Raw genomic sequence first — 17,518 nt, forward strand, 5'->3', positions numbered from 1 at the left:
TGTATGCTTCGTTTACCAAAGTCCTAATATTATCAATACTTTATGTTCCTTCTTAACAATACCCACCCAATTTATAAGATTCTGTTGTCATGTATTTTCATTTTACATTATTTTATTTTAACCCCACTAAAAGATTTTTGTTTTACACAAGTCAATATTTATTCACTCGGTCAACTTTTTTTGTTACTGTTTATTATTCTATCTTACATCTCAACCCAATATTGGGGTGGCTCAGAAACAAGTCCTTCATTGTCTTCTCTTCATTATCTGCACTCACTGCCCTAGGGAACTCATCCAGTTTCATGGTTTTAAATGTCATCTATATTTTGACATCTCAAATTATTATCTCTAGCCCAAACCTCTCTCCTAAAGTCTAGACTCATATATCCAACTTCTTACTCAACATCTCCATTTGCATGTCTAGTAGAGATCTCAAAATAATATGTCCAAAATTAAGCTCTGTTTTCCCTCTGAAACTCTCTCCACCCACAGTCTTTCCCATCTCAACTTCTAGCAACTTCTCCTTCCAGTTCCTGAGGCTAAAAAACTTGGAGTCATTCTTGATACTTCACTCCCACGCATACACAGTCTGCCAGGGAATTCTATTAGATAATATTTTCAGAATACATCTAGAATCTGGTTGATTCTTGTTACTGTTACTATATATTTCAGGCCAATGTACCAAAACTTTCCCCTGAACTCTTGCAACAACTTTCTAATAGGTCTTCCTGCATCTAGCCTTGCTTCCCTGCAGTATGTTCTCAGTACAAGTGCCAAAGTGATCCATTTAAAATTAAAATATTAAACATCATTTAAAATTTCAAGATCATTTCATTTCATTCCTAAAAACCCTCCAATAGCTCTCTATTTCATGCAGAGTAAAAGCCAAAGACTTGCAATGCTTACTAAGCCCACTATTACCTAGTCCTCCATTAGTTCTCTGTCCTACTACTCCCCTATCCCTGACCCTGCTCCTTGCTATTGCTCAAAGATGCCAGACTCACTCCCACCTCAGAGTCTACCTAGAATTCTATTCCTTTTGCCTGGAATTCTCTTCCCCCCAATAGCCACGTGATGCATTTCCTCACCTCTTTCAAGAATTTGTTGAAATTTCACCTTCACACTGAGGTCCTCCTTGATCAGTTTACTTAATACAATAATCTGTCCACCTACTCCATGAAACTCTTATCTCTTACACTTCTATTTTCCCTTTTGCATAGCAATTATGACCTTCTAAGAAACTACTGAATTCACTTGTTGATTGGTTTTAGTGTTTATTATATATTTCTCTCTGCTAGAACAGTAGTTCCATGAGGACAAGGTCCTTTGTCTATTTTCTCATTGATATACTCTGAACATGTAGAAATGTGCTTGGAACATAGCAGTCAATAAATATTTGTTGAACTAATGCAGTTTAGAACCTTCTCCACTTGCACTATGTCCCCATATCCTAGGTTTAAGGCAATGAGAGCTCTGCATTTTCCCACTGGAACAGAGAAACTCCTTCTAGTGAAGAAATTCAAGTAAAGAGACCAAGACTTGAGAACAAGGGAATTCTGGACCAGGTGCCAGCTGAGAGCATCAGAAAAGCCCTTTAACACTATGGCCAGGAAATGCCAATTCTTTCTTCATCTCCAATCCCAGAAAGGTATTGATACAATGGCTGGTTGTCTCTTCCTTGGTTCAGGAGGTCAAGGAACCCTATTCTTTCAAGTAATTCACACTCTTTTCCACTAACTGGGATTAAGTAAAGACCCAACCAGATTTGACAGTATAAAAGAGGAATGATTTGTAGATTGATGTCAACCTATCTCCATTCAGCTTTACTCCCATTAAGAGCCTTGACACACTCGTACAGGATGGCCTAAAAAACCTGTCATGGCCACATACTATTTCCCTAGGGAATTCCTAAAGTCTTACCTTCTATCTCTATGAACCTAACTGTGACTTCCCCTGGCTTCTTCTCCCCATATTGGTAATATTCCTAGCTGCTCCTCTTTTAGATGTCCCTTGGGCGTTGACCATTTCCCCTTTGGGATAGAATTTCTGCATTTATTTTCTTGGATAGTCTCAAACGTTACCAAAATGTACCACATCATCCCTAAATCATACTGGTTATCTGAAATTCTACCTTGTCAGATTTATTCTATATTCAGCCCCAGCTGAATGAGAATAATTCTCCTAGGAATGACAGTCTAGAAGGAATATTCCAGTGGTTTCTACTATCTTCTTTATTTTGCTCAAACTTATTAAATATATTTCCTCAATGACTTGAATAATTACATGATAACACGCTTGTCAAATTTGCAGGTGATAAACAGCTAGTAGAAGTAGCTAATATTTTAGATGATAGACTCAAGAAACCAAAACAATTCAAGCAATTTAATGAGTAGGCCAAAATAATAAACTGGTAATTTATAGAGGTGATTAGGCCAACACCTAACACACAGTAGGCTTTCTATAAATGCTTGTGGGAGTAATAAATGAATAAGTTAATCAACACAGATTCTTATACTAAGGTTATAAAAATCACTAATAGGTTTATTGGATGATAAATGCCGTAAGTCACTTCTGTGGGAAAATGGGGCCATTGCTGGTGAGAGCACACCTATAGCTATTGTGTTGATTTACGGGATTCACATTTTTCAACTGATGACCAATTTGAGTGATTCCTGAGAAAAATGATTATGAAACTAAAAGGTTGTATATTGATTTATTCATTCATTATGTAATCTTGAGTGCCTATTCTGTAAAAGCCTTGGGCTAGTCATTAAGGATACAGAATGTTTATATATGGAATAGCTGATAAAATGGAATACATTACTCATTATTTTGCCATTATTAACTAATATTAAAATAAAGTGTTATTGAATTATTTTAATAATATACATGAATATCATAATGTAATATTAATCATATAATATTACTACTATAATGATATTAAATAAATAATATATTATGATATAATCTTATATGTCATACCATTAATATGGAAGTAATTTTATTTGACCCCATGTTATTGATTAATAGTAACATATGTTTAATAAATCCTTTTTGATATGCCAATCTTTCCCATATCACAATTCCATTGGAAGCTAGGATATAATTTCTATGACAACAAGTATCCATTACTTCCATATACTATTTTCTCTTAAAGTCTTTAAAATATTTGAAAACTAATCTAAATATGAAATCCTTCTGAAATGTTTCACTTTTCCACAATCATTATAATTTTGGGTTCACATCTTATTTGATGCTAATTCTTTAGTATGTGCCTCTACTGAGTTTTTCTAAAGCATTCAACATACTTTCATTGAAACAAAAGCTGTCCTTTTTTAAGCAATATCTTATCATCTTACATAATATTTACTCAAATTATATATCTACAGGAAGGACACTAATTGGCATAAGTAATTTGGTAACTAACACAAGTGACTCTTTGGAAACATACAAGTCAGTGAGCAGAAGTACAGGAGAGTACTAGAGTACTGCCTACTGAACACAAGCATGCTGTAGACATCCATCAGAATGTTTTCAAGAGGAAGAGCAGCATTTAACCTTGTAGGTTGATTAATCTAGCCGATTGGTTAAGTGGAAGCTGGTTAAGATAATTCTAACCAAACACTAAACCAACTTTCATATAGCTTCCAGAGTTTTCTCTTTAGAAAACTCACCCAAACATTTCAGTCTCCTCCTTAAAGTCCTTTAATGGCCCCCATATTAAAGCCAGGCTCCATGGACAAAATGATACTTGAGAGAGGAAATTTAACTTATCCAAGAACGATTCCCCTCAGGTTATTTTTTATTGAGTTCTGAATAGTTTATGTTAAAAAACTTAATTATGGAAATAATTGGGGCCTAGGTGATAGGAGTATTTAGATATGCCTCTGGCAGTGGTTAGGGGCACTGGCAAGGAAACTTCACCTCAAGCCATTTACAGTGAATGAGTCTCTAGAGAGCCTGACTGCTTCTGGCTCTCTGTTCCGTCTTGAGTGGAGACCTCAGGGCTCCCAATTCAAAGCATGAGTGATTTACTGGGGCTCCCCATCCACAGTAGGCCTTGGACCTCCCACGCCAACTTCGCAGCTGCCTCTGCCTGAACTGGCAGATATTCCTGGATAACCAGGGACTCCACCTGCCAGTCAGCTCTCTGGGTTTCCTTCTCCCAGGCCTGCCCCTGTGATTCTTCACTACATTTTCGTGTTCCTATTTCTTCAAGAAGAAATTTTTAAATATTTTATCCAGTCAAGTGTTGACTTGCATTCCTTATTCCTGTATTATTGACGTCATACCACCCTTAGTTCTTTGTAAATAAAGAAGTATGAGAGCCCAGACTTGAAGCCACAGGACCAAAGTACACTATCCATTTCTATCATTTACTAGATGAGTCACCTTAGGCAACTCACTTCATAGACTCAGTTTCCTATCAATAAAGATAAGAATTTTATCTTCCTGCATTAATGATTCTAGGTGCAATTCATTGAGACTTTGGGAAGAAAAGCATTGTAAATGTTAAAGTATTAATTAATATATAATTACATTGATATTTACTCCCAGACAAATGTGTGCGCACACGTGTGCTTTTGTCAACTGTTACCTAAGAATGGAGAATGGAAGTTGGTTATGAGACTGTGTGTAGATTAAGTTATCCTTTATCAATGTCAATTTTTTTCATTCATACATTTATTTGATTATTGCATGCCTGCTCTGCCCTGGGTCTGGTGCTAAGTCCTGTTGATACAGCAATGACACAGAACAATGCCTGAATTCAACAAACTCCTAAAGGGCTTTCTGAAGGTGTTTTAATTTCCAAGAACCCCTTCATGATCAGACCCGCCTGTCGTACAATCTCCTGTCATTGTTAGCCTCTGTTACAATTTAACTTCAGGGGACTCATTATGATTTCACTTCTATTTTTATTTTATACTATTTGTAAATTTCTATTTCTACCACTATACTGCAATGCCATGATGGTCACTACTGTGTCCGAAGTATAATCTATAAATTATTGTTAAAGATATAAAAGAAATGAGTGAATGATTAATCAGATGGAGGTTAGAGGATCTGATAGGGTATGGTAGGAGATAAAATCAGAAAGATAGATGGGGCTCAGTTTGTAAGGAGCCTTGAATGGCCTGCTAAGCCATTATGTCTTTATACTTTAAATGGTGAGGAACCACAGGAAACTGAGATAATAGCATACACAAAGGCAAGAAGATGTAAATGCTCAGCCCAGCCATGAATAGAAAAACAGCAAGTAATCCTATCTGGTTAGAAGATAGCATGGTGTTGCCTCAGGTCATTGACTCAAAAAAGAATAAATGGGAGCACCTAATTTCTTCTTATGACACATTTGGCTCCCAGATCTGGAGAACTGCTTTGCATTCTCCTGACTTTAATAAGATACTCTTAAAGGGAAACACAATAGCACTGACTGGGATCAGATCTCTGGGGTTAGTTCCATCTCCTAACCCAAACCTGGGAGGCAGGAGCACTGCAGCAATGAAATATACTGACTGTGACTCTCTTGAGATTGTCGAGGACATTTCAGGATCATCAGTGCAAATATGAATGTTGATTGGCATGATCTTAAATGGGGTCACAGGGAGAGAACCCACAGGAAAAGCTGGAGCATGTGAATGGAAATCAGTGACTCTCCTACTTGGCTGACTCTCCCATTGCAGGATCTCAGAGGGTGGTGGGGGATTTGATCATTCATCCAGCAAATGTTTACTGAACACCTACAAGGTGTCAAGGTACTGCTTAAGCTAGACTCTAGGGATACAATGTTGAGGGAGTGGCCAGGGCTGCCTAGAAGTTCATGGTCTAGTTGGAGAGAACAGCAAGGACCAGACATTTTAATAAAGTGTGATAAGTGCTCTGCTTCTAATGAAAACAAAATGTGAGTCCAGAGCAGTGGTCACTAATGTGGCAGTAGGTTCAGGAAAGGTTTCTGGGAGGAAAAAATCTTAAGTTAGACATTAAGCACAAGTCCAAATTAACCTAGTTAGAGGGAAATGTATTGGTCACAGTTTTTAGATGCAAGAAAAATAAAAGCTGATGCTACAGAAAGTAGTTTACCATGATTGCTATTATTATTACTATTATCAATAACAATAATAATGACAATATTTTTGAGCATGTACTAGGAACCAGGCATTGTTTCAGTCATAACGTTTGTATGATTAATCCTTCCAAGCACTATTTGAAGTAGGCACTATTGTTATCCCCATTTTACAGATGAAGAAACTGATGTAAAGAAGTTATTTGGCTAGTGTAAGATTACACAACTAGTAACTGAGGTAGAGAAGATTTGGACTCAGGCTCTCTGACTTTGAAGCTTCTATTGTTGCTATCTCTGTCAGAAAATAAGAGACAATGCTTGTTCCTTCCCTCTTGTGTCACAAGTTCCTGAGCCAAATTCTGATTGTCAGAGTCAAGATCATATGCTCATGTCTTAGCCACAAAGTGGATTTGTAATGAAGTAATATTATTTCATCTGCTATGCAGTAAAACAATGTGCAGTCCCACAATGTATCTCAAAATGGAAGGTTCCCTACACATAGAAAAGGATCCTAATGATAGAAAAACAATGACAGGGATGAAAAATATTCCAGGCACAGGAAGACATCTGTAAAGGCATAGAAGCAATAGACAGCAAAGGTGTTTCAAGAAACTGCAGGTAGTTGCTATGAACAGCACTTAGAATAAAAGTCTGGGTGAGTACGAGAGGGGATACAATTACAGCAGGCTCAGGTCATGAAGCGCCTCATACACCACTGTGAAGGTGTTGGATTTTACCTCTAGGGCAATGAGGTAAGGAGTTCTAAGCAGAGGAAAGACGCAATCATATTTGCAATTAGAAAGATTCCACTGCATGCAGATAATGAAGGCAAGGAGAGTACCACTATCATCCAGAACATGGCCATATAATTCATCGTGTCTAAATGGGGACCTATTTAAGAGTGAAGGGGAGTGTGCCTATGTATTTTAGAGAACAGGCATTTATGGTCACCACATTTCAAGCAAACAGAAGGGCAAGAGGAATAGATTGAAAGAAGAAAAATAAATTATTTGCAGAATAGTTTCACCAAGCAGTGACCTATACCTTTCAAAAACATCACCTCATTTACTATTCATAATGGAATGGTTTTAGTTATACAAATTTTAAGGGAAACCAGTTCTTTGAGGTTAAATTATTTGTCCACTCCAGTTCTGGCAGAACTGAAATCATGACTTCTATCCAATTCTCTTTCCCCCTTCCCTACCCCACAACCAAAAGACTATTGCCCATCTGCTAGAAACTAACACGGTAATTAAACACATGTCTTTTGGAGGTAGACAAGTCTATGTTTGAAGACTGGCTTTGCCACCATATATACACTGACTATACCAAGCAGCTGAAAATCTAAGTCTGTTTCTTCTTCTATAAAATAGGAATCCTAACATTACATACTTCAAGGTTTGTTGTGAGAATTAAATAAAACAGCCTATTCAAAGATCTTAGCACAGTGCCTGGCACACAAGTGTTCAATATATGATTAGCCTTCATGTTACTAATGCTTGATATATTAACGGAACAAAATAAAGGATCAATGACTAAAACAAGAGGCTGTTTCTTTAACCGAGGCTGAGGCTATTTTAGTTGGCTTGTTATTGGGAATTAGAGCAAAGCCAAGTCAACTGGTAGAAGGATCTTTGGGCCCAGTAAGATATGGGAAGGTCAGCCTTCAGGGGAGCCAAAGAGGAGGAGTGAGGTGGAGGCTCATACACACTACTTTACCCACAGAACATCAGGCCAACAGATCATGTCTAAAGGGTTAAGCTAATTTCTAGGGATTTCAAAGAAATAGTTGTAAATGGAATTCAAGAAAAAGAAAGAGGCTATGATTGTAAGAGTATGAGAGAAATGGGTGCAAAAGCTGGAATTCTTTTAGCCCGAGAGAGAAAGGACTAAAAACCTACTCTCAACTTATAATATTCTCTATGGGAAATGAGAGTTCTAAATTTCAAAGAGCTGGCTTGTAGAGTACTTTCGAAACAAACTGCTCAAGTTAAATTCTGCCTGTTCTTCTATTTTCTTACTTGTTGTGGGTCTATACCCATTTGTTCATTGATCATTTTCTGAGAAACCTCTATGTCAGGTAGAAGCAAAGCTTTGCATTCTGTTGCATAAAAAGATGAATCAGAAACAGAGCTTACACTCATGTAACATACCAGTCTAGTGATAGAAATTAAATGTACCAAGAGTGTGCCAAAGTCCATGCAAAAAGTGCTAAGTGCCATAAAAGCAGAACAGGTAAAACATTAAGAAATTTAAAATGGAAAAGAGACCTAAGGGGAACCAGGGAATACTTCATAATGGCACTGGCCTTTGAGGTGGGCCTTGATGGGTAGATGGTTAAGGTGAACCAACCCCACAACCAAAGACTTTGGGAGGAGGAAACATGAAGTATATGTGGACCACAGGTGCTCTTGGGATGGTTGCTCAAATAAAGGTCTTTGGCTTTCTATAGTCAACATAAAAGAAGCAACCAATTTTCCTGACCTGCACCATGGGTTGGCTGTCATTGAGAAGTTACAAGCACATTTGTCAGTGATGGTTTGTTGCTCCTTTCTTTTCTGTTCACCCTTAAAGAGACATGGAAGACAGACTAGATCATTAGCCAACCACACACCATCAACAGCTGCTTTCAGATGTTTTTAACCTAATTCAAATGACACTTCCAGCTCATGGACAGTGCCTAAGGAGACTGATATAGCCCTACTAGCAAATGGTCCACAAGGCTAAACAGTGAGGTATATAAGTAATTTTTACTAAAACTCTTCAAATTCAGGAAATGGCTTATTAGCAGCATGCTGTTATTGATGGTAAGAAAAATACTAGCTATTTCAATTACTTTATAGTTTTCAAATTCATTATCTTTTTTAACTTGCAGAGCAGTTCTAAAGGTTAGGAAGGCAGGGACTATTATTATTCTCCTTTTTTAATGGATGAAGAAATTGAAATCCAGAGAGCTTAGTAATTCTCCAGAAATCACAGAACTAATATGGACACAAATAGGGTATGACTTTTAATTTTTGAATCCTCAATCCTATATTGCCTGCCATCATAGCACCAAACCTGTCTGAGAGAAAGATGGGACCATAATCTGAGGTATTTGCACTATTATCTGCATCAACTGTTCACTGTACTAGTGAAAAATATCAAATAAGAAAGTCCAAGATTTAGAAAAAAATTAAGAACAGGAGATAGTGTTTCTTCTTCCCTTTCTTCTCTAAGCAAGAAAGAATCCAGAACTGGGCATTTTGAAGGCAGCTCTCCTGGCTATGCATTATCATTTACCCATTCTTTAATGGTCAATCTTCTGGGCTCTTTGAAAGACCTTACACCCTTCAGCCAGATGAAACTTGACAGGTAGCCTCTTTCAAATGACTAAAAATAAACACACATACACATTACATTAATAAGTTTTGTTTGTTTGCTTGGAGTTTTTATTTAAGAATACACAGAGAAAAAAAAGTTTCCATTGCTGCAGATCCCAGCCTCCAGGTGGATAGAACATTGCTCGAGAACTGGGAGGCCATTCTAGTGGTCAGCCTCTGCTGCTGCTGCACCAGCAGTAAATGTCCAGTGTCCTTCTCTGATGTCTGTCACTACCATGACTCACCCATTCTTCTCTTTCTGCTACCAACAATTCCTGGCTAGTCTTCTTGCTTACTCACACTTTTGTATTCATGTCTTCTGTCACCTCAAACATCCAGTTACTCCCATCCTCTATGTGCATTATGGCTTCTGCCCTCACTACTAACCACTGTTTCTATGTATTATATTCAAATTCGCTGAGGTCGGATCTAACCGGGTCATTTGGCGATTAACACACCTGTTGGATAGATTGATTATGCCAGGCCCTTGACTGCCCTTGAGCCAGTTATCTACCCCTGGCTCTGTCAGCTGCACCAATCTGCTAGGATCACTTGGGCAACTGTCCTATGAGGAAGCAGTGCTTCATAAACTCCTCTCCAATAAAATTAAAAAGAAGGTAGAGAATATCTGACTTATGAATTGTATATTTACATGGAGCCTAGAGGAAAAAAGGCCAGGAGAGTTAAATGGTAGGGAAATTCTAACACCATGAAGAACAGAATATTCAACTTCAAACAGTTTAGGCCTGATCCACTGTAGAACCAACAAAGGAATCATAAAGGAACATAACATAACTGAGAAATGAGAAGCCTCGACCATTTTCATTAAAAGACAAAGATAATGAATCATTCAGAGTAGAGAAAATGGTGCATTACATAGTTGTATGAATAGCCTGGAATAGTGAGAAGGACATGGGCTTTGAAAACAAACATTGTTTATACTCCTGTCTGGGCAGGCTTCTATTTGGGCAACCTTGGGTAAGCTTTAATTTATTCATCTTAGCATTGAGAATATAATACTTAATTCGCATGTCAGTTGCAAGAATTAAATGAGAGAACATATGTAAAGTGTCCAGCATATAGTAAACACTCAGGGAATTGTACTTCATCTACTTCTATTTCTCAGTAATGAGTGAAAGACCTTATTATTGACACTCTCATACCTCATACTTGGTAAGTACTTGATAAGGATGGAACCTTTTTTGGTATTTGTATTTAATTGTTTCATAAACATTTATCATTTTGAATAATCTGTACAGTGAGTTTTTCAAGTGGGTGTATGGGTGAACACAACAGAGTCTCTGGAGCCCCTTGGGGAAAATAAAAATGTTTGGGGAAGAAACAAATTCTGAAAAAACCTTTTATCCACTTTTTAAAATAAAGTATGTTATATTCTCAGTCCAAAAATATTATTTGCACATTATGAAAATATGTTGAAAAAATGGAAGTGTAAAAGTGAAGGAAGAGAACTAATCAGAGTTCCTCTCTCCAAAGAAAACGTCTGTTATTGGTGAGCTATATTTCATTATAGTTTTCTACACTTTAAGCATATTTTTGCTTATTTGTTTTACGTGGTTGTTATTCTATTTTTTATTTTTTTGCGGTACGCAGGCCTCTCACTGTTGTGGCCTCTCCCATAGCAGAGCACAGGCTCTGGACGTGCAGGCTCAGTGGCCATGGCTCACGGGCCCAGTCACTCCACAGCATGTGGGATCTTCCCAGACCGGGACAAGAACCCGTGTCCCCTGTATTGGCAGGCGGACTCTCAACCACTGCGCCACCAGGGAAGCCCTAGTTGTTATTTTATTGAATAGACAGTTCCTCACACTGATTATATGCCCTTAAAATTATACTATATTTTTCATGTCATATAAGCTCTTCACATTGAATCATATTTAAAGTCTGTGTAATAAACCAGTGAGTCGATGTGTGTTCATTGACTCAAATTTTCTTCATAGCCAATTGGCTAGGTTCTTTTTCTTTTTTGTTGTTTTATTTTGTTTTGGCTACTATAAACAATGCTGCATTAAAAATTAATTGCATAACCTCTTCCTACACCTTTGATTATTTCATGAGACTAGATTGTAGAGTAAGTATGTCTCTTTAGGAATTTAAAGAGTGCATTTCACCATATCTGTGATAACATTACATACTCTAATTTTTGCTCATTTCATAGTTCATAAGTCTCCTTTTAGGGGCCCTGGGGTTCTAGGCAGCTCCAGTAGTTCTTCTTCTGCTTTCCTGAAGCTTCTACCCATTGCTCCTTCTACCAAATGAGATCACACAGAAAGAAAAAATATCTGCTCCTGCTTCCATGTGACAGCCCATGAGATAACTGAGGACCATTCTCACATCCTAAAATTTCTTTTTGGCAACAGAAGAAAATGCCTACAACTGTGACTATTTTTCAGGAAAATACAAGTTTATAACAAATGATCCTAAACTTTTTATAACAAAGTTTTAAGTTTGAGCACTGGGGTTCCCAGGAAAAAAAGTCTTATGTCCAACACTTTTCACTGTTGCCTATACCATAGTTCCTCAGTGGAATAAAGAACACTCTATTCTCTACTGGAGTAGAGAACTGAATCCAGAGACTCTAAACAATAACACTATCAATAACAATGATAACAATGATAATAGCTAACATCTGACTGCTTACTATGTGCATTGTTTTAAGGGCTTACTGATATTCTCTCAGTAACCCTCAAATAATGTTATGAAGTTTATACACAAACGGTTCTTACATAAAGTTGAATCCACTTGTTTCAAACATGAATAAAGAGAGAAAGTAAAAGGGAGAAGAAAATCCATGTTCATTAAGGCCAGGTAGGTTACCCTATGTGTTCATTTGATATTGCTGCTGTTACAAATTACCACAAATTTAGTACTTAAACTAGCATAAATTCATTAACTTACAGTTTGGTATGTCAGACTCCAATACTGATCTCAGTGGGCTAAAAAAATCAAGGTATCAACATGGCTGCATTCCATCTGGAGACTGTTTCCTTGCTTTTGTCAGCTTCTTGAGGCCACCTGTGTTCCTTAGTTCATGGCCCCCTTTCTTCGAAGTCAGCAAAAGCGGGTTTAGTCCTTCCCACCTTGCATCTCTCATCTCCCACATTTCTTCCATTGTCACATCTCTCTCTTTCTCTTTGTGTGTCTCTCTGATCACAGCTGGAAAATATTCTCTACTTTTAATGACTCATGGGATTAGATCAGGACATAACTGACTAACCCAGAAAAACCTTTTCATCTTAAGGTCTGTAAAACTAATCACACCTGCAAAGTCCCTTTCGCCATGTAAGGTTCCTATCATAAGGACATGAACATCTTTAGTGTGCCATTATTCTACATGTGACAACCTAAATATGTGATTTCATTTATTCTTCCCAGGAAAGCCCCAAGGCAAGTGTATTCATTATCAACTATTGTATAACAAATTACCCCAAAAGTAAGGGACATAAAATAGCATTTATTACCTTGCAGTTTCCTTAAAGGGTCATGAATCTGGCTGAAGCTCAGCTGTATCCCCTCTTTTAAGGTCTCTCACAAACCTGTAATCAAGGTGTCACTCAGGCTGCAATCTCATCTGAAGTGTCAACTGGAGATAGATCTGCTTTCAAACTTACAACATGGTTACTGGCAGGATTTGGTTTCTCATAGGCTGTTGATTGGGGGCTCCAGTTCCACCCAGCTGTTAGCCAGAGGCCAGTCTCAGTTCCTGCCTATGTGGGTCTCCTGTATGGCAACTTTCTTCTTCAAAGTGAGTAAGCAGAAAGAGTGAAAGTATCAGCAAAACAGAAGTCATAATCTTGTACAACAAAATCTCAGAAGCGGCATGCCATCACTTTTGCCATATTCTACTAGTTAAAAGAAAGTCACTAGGTCAATATATGCAGTCCACATACAAAGAGAGGAGATTACACAAGGGGTGACTGTACGAGAAAGGAATCACTGGGAGCCTTTTCAGAAGCAGCCTAACACAGTGTTTGTATCAATTAGCTATTGCCACATAACAAGTCACCACAAAACTCAATGGCTTGAAGTGAAAATTATTCATTCTTGTTTACATGCCTGTGAGTTAATGGGGCACATCTGATTCAAGCTACAGTTTCTGCTGACCTTGACTCCTTGCTGTAGATTCTGAGTAAGTTTGCTTCATTGGAGCCCAGACTAAGGAGTCTGCAAAATCCTACAGAAGTTTTTTTTTTTGTGGCAATAGCAGAAGTGCAAGAAGGAAAAAAGAACCATGGGATACTTCTAAGGTTGTCACACTGTAACTGCCCACCCCCGCATATCCCATTGACCAAAGCAAGTCATATAACTAAGCCCAAAGTAAAAGGACAGGAAAATATATATCCCTCTAGATTTTCCTCTAGTGGGAATAACTGCAGTCACAACCTAAAGCCAAGGATCCAGGAAGACGTGATGAATTGGAGCCAATAATTCTACTTCCCATAGCATCATTACTCACATTTTACAGATAAAGCAATTGTGGTACTGAGAAGCTAGCTGACTTTCCCAAGATTGCATAACTCAAATCCAGATTTGTCTGGCTTCAAATTCATTCTCCCTTGTTTTATACCACAAAGTCTCAAGATATATTCTCTGAATTAGTTTTTTTCTAAATAAGGGAGTTTATAAATTGACATCTAAGAAATCCTTTTGCTAACAGTGATTAAAAATTCCATTTTGCTCTTTGTGTCTCCTGTTCCAATTTATCAGCCTAAATTTGTAACATGGGCAGGAGCATGGAGATAAAATCAGCTCTGAAAATGAGAAAATGGATTTTCTTGCCATGCCTTTGCATTACAAATGGTCCCAGTCCACAGCAATCATGGCTGCACCTGGAACACTGCACAGGTCCCATGAATAATCCATGTTCCTTACACACTCCTCCCTGCCGTGCTGACTCAGCAACTCTTCTACTTTCGGTGAAGCAACAGCAGAGTAGAAATCAGGTGAAGTGTAAGAATGCAACAACACTATGAACATTTGGTTGAATCTTGAAGGCAGACAAGGGACTTAAAAATCTAATTAGAGTTTAACCAGACTGCAACACTTTCCTTCTTAGAACAGTCCATTCCCTTCAAGATTAAGTCTAGTCTCCTTTATGTGACACACAGGAACTTTCATGATTTCACCATTGCCTATCTGAGCAGACCATTATCCTGCCACTCTCTGACCTTCAACTTGACCCCCTGTGCCACCTCCCTCACGCTCAAAGCCAGATATACCTAACTATTTGGTCTTCGCCAAAAGCAAACATATTATCTGCAATCCTTTGCACTGTCGGTTCCTTTTCCTAGAAAACTCTTCCTTCCCTTTGTCACTGACCTAAATGGAATTCCTTCTTTCAGAAGTAGCTCAAGGGTCACATTTTTCAGAAAGTCTTTCCTAACCTCACCCTCACCCTGGCACCCAGCTTGGCAGTTCGGGGCTTCTTGTCAAAGAAGTATTTTGTGCTTCCAACTATAACCCTTATCAATCTACATTAGAATTACCTCTTTACTTGCTGTCAACCCCACAAACATTGAACCCTTTAAAACTAACAATCTTTTGATTCTGAATTCACATTTTTCTCGGCACAGTGCCCAGCAGTCATTAAATGTTTGCAGAAGAAAAGATTGGGAAGAGAATAAAAAGGAAGAGAGGAAGAAGGGAAGGAGGGAGGGAGGAAGGTAAGAAGGGATGGAAGGTGGTAAGAAAGCATGGAGGGAGAGGGGGAAGGAAGAGGGGAAAGAGATGAGGGGAAAGGGAAAGAAAAACAGAGGACAGGAGAAAAACTAAGATCCTATATGAGAAGGTATTTTGTAAATAGCACATGGCTGCCTAACTCTAAGGAGCCCTATTCATTTTCACCTGGAAAATGCTGACGTGCATGGCTGGCTATTCCCAGGCAAGACTGCATTCCCTTAAATTCTACTCCAGCAATTCAGACCCACTAACATCCTTTGTAAATTCAAACGAGGGAACTTTTTAAAGAGTGGAGTCTCTTAACAAGTTCCTCAGTGTGCTCCAGTCCGATCAATAACCAGTCCAGATGACAAATTAATGTTAAATACAGTTTGAAGAATGGCAAGGAAAAAAGTGTAGTAGGAGAGGATTAGTGCAGAGTCTCTCCAGAATTGTGGCCTCACAGAATGTTTGAGGACCCTACTGAGAGTCCATGGCTAAGAGGTAAGAGAGCTAGGAAGATGGACTGTGGGTTAGTTTGGAGATGATCAGTAATCGGGTGGGTGGGAAGGCCCTCTGGAAATGGAATTCTCTTTCCTGCTTGTAGAAATGGGACTCTCGAGTCAACCTGAACAAGAGTTTTGAGTTAATAGTTCCAAATGCCAAATGCTGCTATTTTTGCTTCAATGCCACAACTGACTGTGATTGCTTGATGGTTTTGAAGCCGCCTTTACACTCTAATAATTGAACTTTGTGAGTTGCACCTGAGGCTTTACCATACCTGATAAGGCTCTTAATTGATTTTTTAGTATAATTACTTGGAAAACATCCTTGGAAAGAATAGTTTGAACAGAAGATAAATCAAATATGTTCTAGGATTATTCTTTGCAGCCATAGGATAACTGCTTCTCCTTATGTCCCTTGCTCCCTGCAAAATCAACAACTTTATGGTGTTAACTCTTCAAAAAGTTGCAAAAACCCTGGAAGTTTTGCTCTTCTAAGAGAAAGACCCTTATTTTTTATCCTGTGAAATTATCACAGCATACAGCTGAAGAAGGGAGATGTGGCTGTCATGATCTAGGGTTGCCAAGCTCCTGACCCTTTCCCTAACTTTAAAATGGTATTTGGATTTGAGTAGAAACAGCAATGCACTTAGAGCAACTTACTAGCTGAAACTCTTTGAGCCTCAATATTTTTCCATTGTAAAAAGGGAAAATAACTTATTTTCACTGGACTATTGTGAGAATCTAAAAAATTTGAAGGATAAAAAGCAAAGCAAAAGCTAAGCTAGTCTGTGTGATTGGAGAATTATAGATTAAAATAATTGAGGGCTAGAATTAGTTTAATTAGAGTAGATAAAGTGTAGTAGTCTGTTCTGGCCGCCATAACAAAATACCAAAGATTGGGTGGCTTAAATAACAGAAATTTATTTTCTCATAGTTCAGAAGACTGGAAGTCCCAGGTTACATTCTGACAAGGCTTGCTTTCTGATGAGAGTTCTCTTCCTGGCTTTCAGATTGCCTCTTTGGCTTCACATGGCCTTTCCTCTGAGCATGGACAGACCAGACAGAGAGACAGCTCTCTGGTGTCTCTTCCTCTTCTTTTAAGGATACCAGTCCTATAAAATTAGGACACCCCTATGACCTCATTTAACTTTCATCATCACCTCACAGTCTCTGTCTCCAAATATAGTCACATTGAGGGTTAAGGCTTCAACGTATGAACTGGGGGGAGGGCAACACATACATTCAGTCCATAACACACAGGTTACCAAAGGACTTTTCTTCACAAGTATCTTCCTTTACCACTTACAGAAATCAGACATGGCTTTAGATTCCACTTATCATATTTTAGCCTGGTTTAAAACTTTTCAAAGAATTCTTCTCTACTGCCCCTGCAGGACTAATCCCTGCCTTCTCTTTGCATCTGCTAGAACTCTCCTGCCCAATAACAATTAGTTCATAATCATTTGTCTGTTTCTCTTAGGAAAAGTGGAGGTTTCTCTGGGTCAGAAGACATCTCTTCCTTTCAATTTTACAATACCAGATTATTGAGGATTCTAAATATGGTATGGTAAAAACATGAATATATTTTAACTTTTTTGCCATTAACACCTTCAGTCACATTCTGATAAATCACCTTTTCCAGTTTCTTTACATCTTGAGCATATTTTATCATTTCTAGGTATTTTTCATAACTGAGAGTATAGCTTAAAACTTTAACCTCAAAATTGATTTAAAATTCATCTCTTCCCTTTTCTCCAGCTAAGCCTTGGGCTGTGACCCTGGTTTATCAGAGTAAGGGGTCAGAGACAGACTGGGAGGCTGGGATATGAGATCCATGCAGGCCTCAGTATAGATACATGCAGGCCATGCAATGCCCAATTCTAGGGAGCAGGATTCATACAACATACCAT

This window comes from Neophocaena asiaeorientalis, unplaced genomic scaffold, assembly GCF_003031525.2.
Source record: "Neophocaena asiaeorientalis asiaeorientalis breed wild unplaced genomic scaffold, Neophocaena_asiaeorientalis_V1.1 scaffold581, whole genome shotgun sequence".
NCBI classification, from domain to species: Eukaryota; Metazoa; Chordata; class Mammalia; order Artiodactyla; family Phocoenidae; genus Neophocaena; species Neophocaena asiaeorientalis.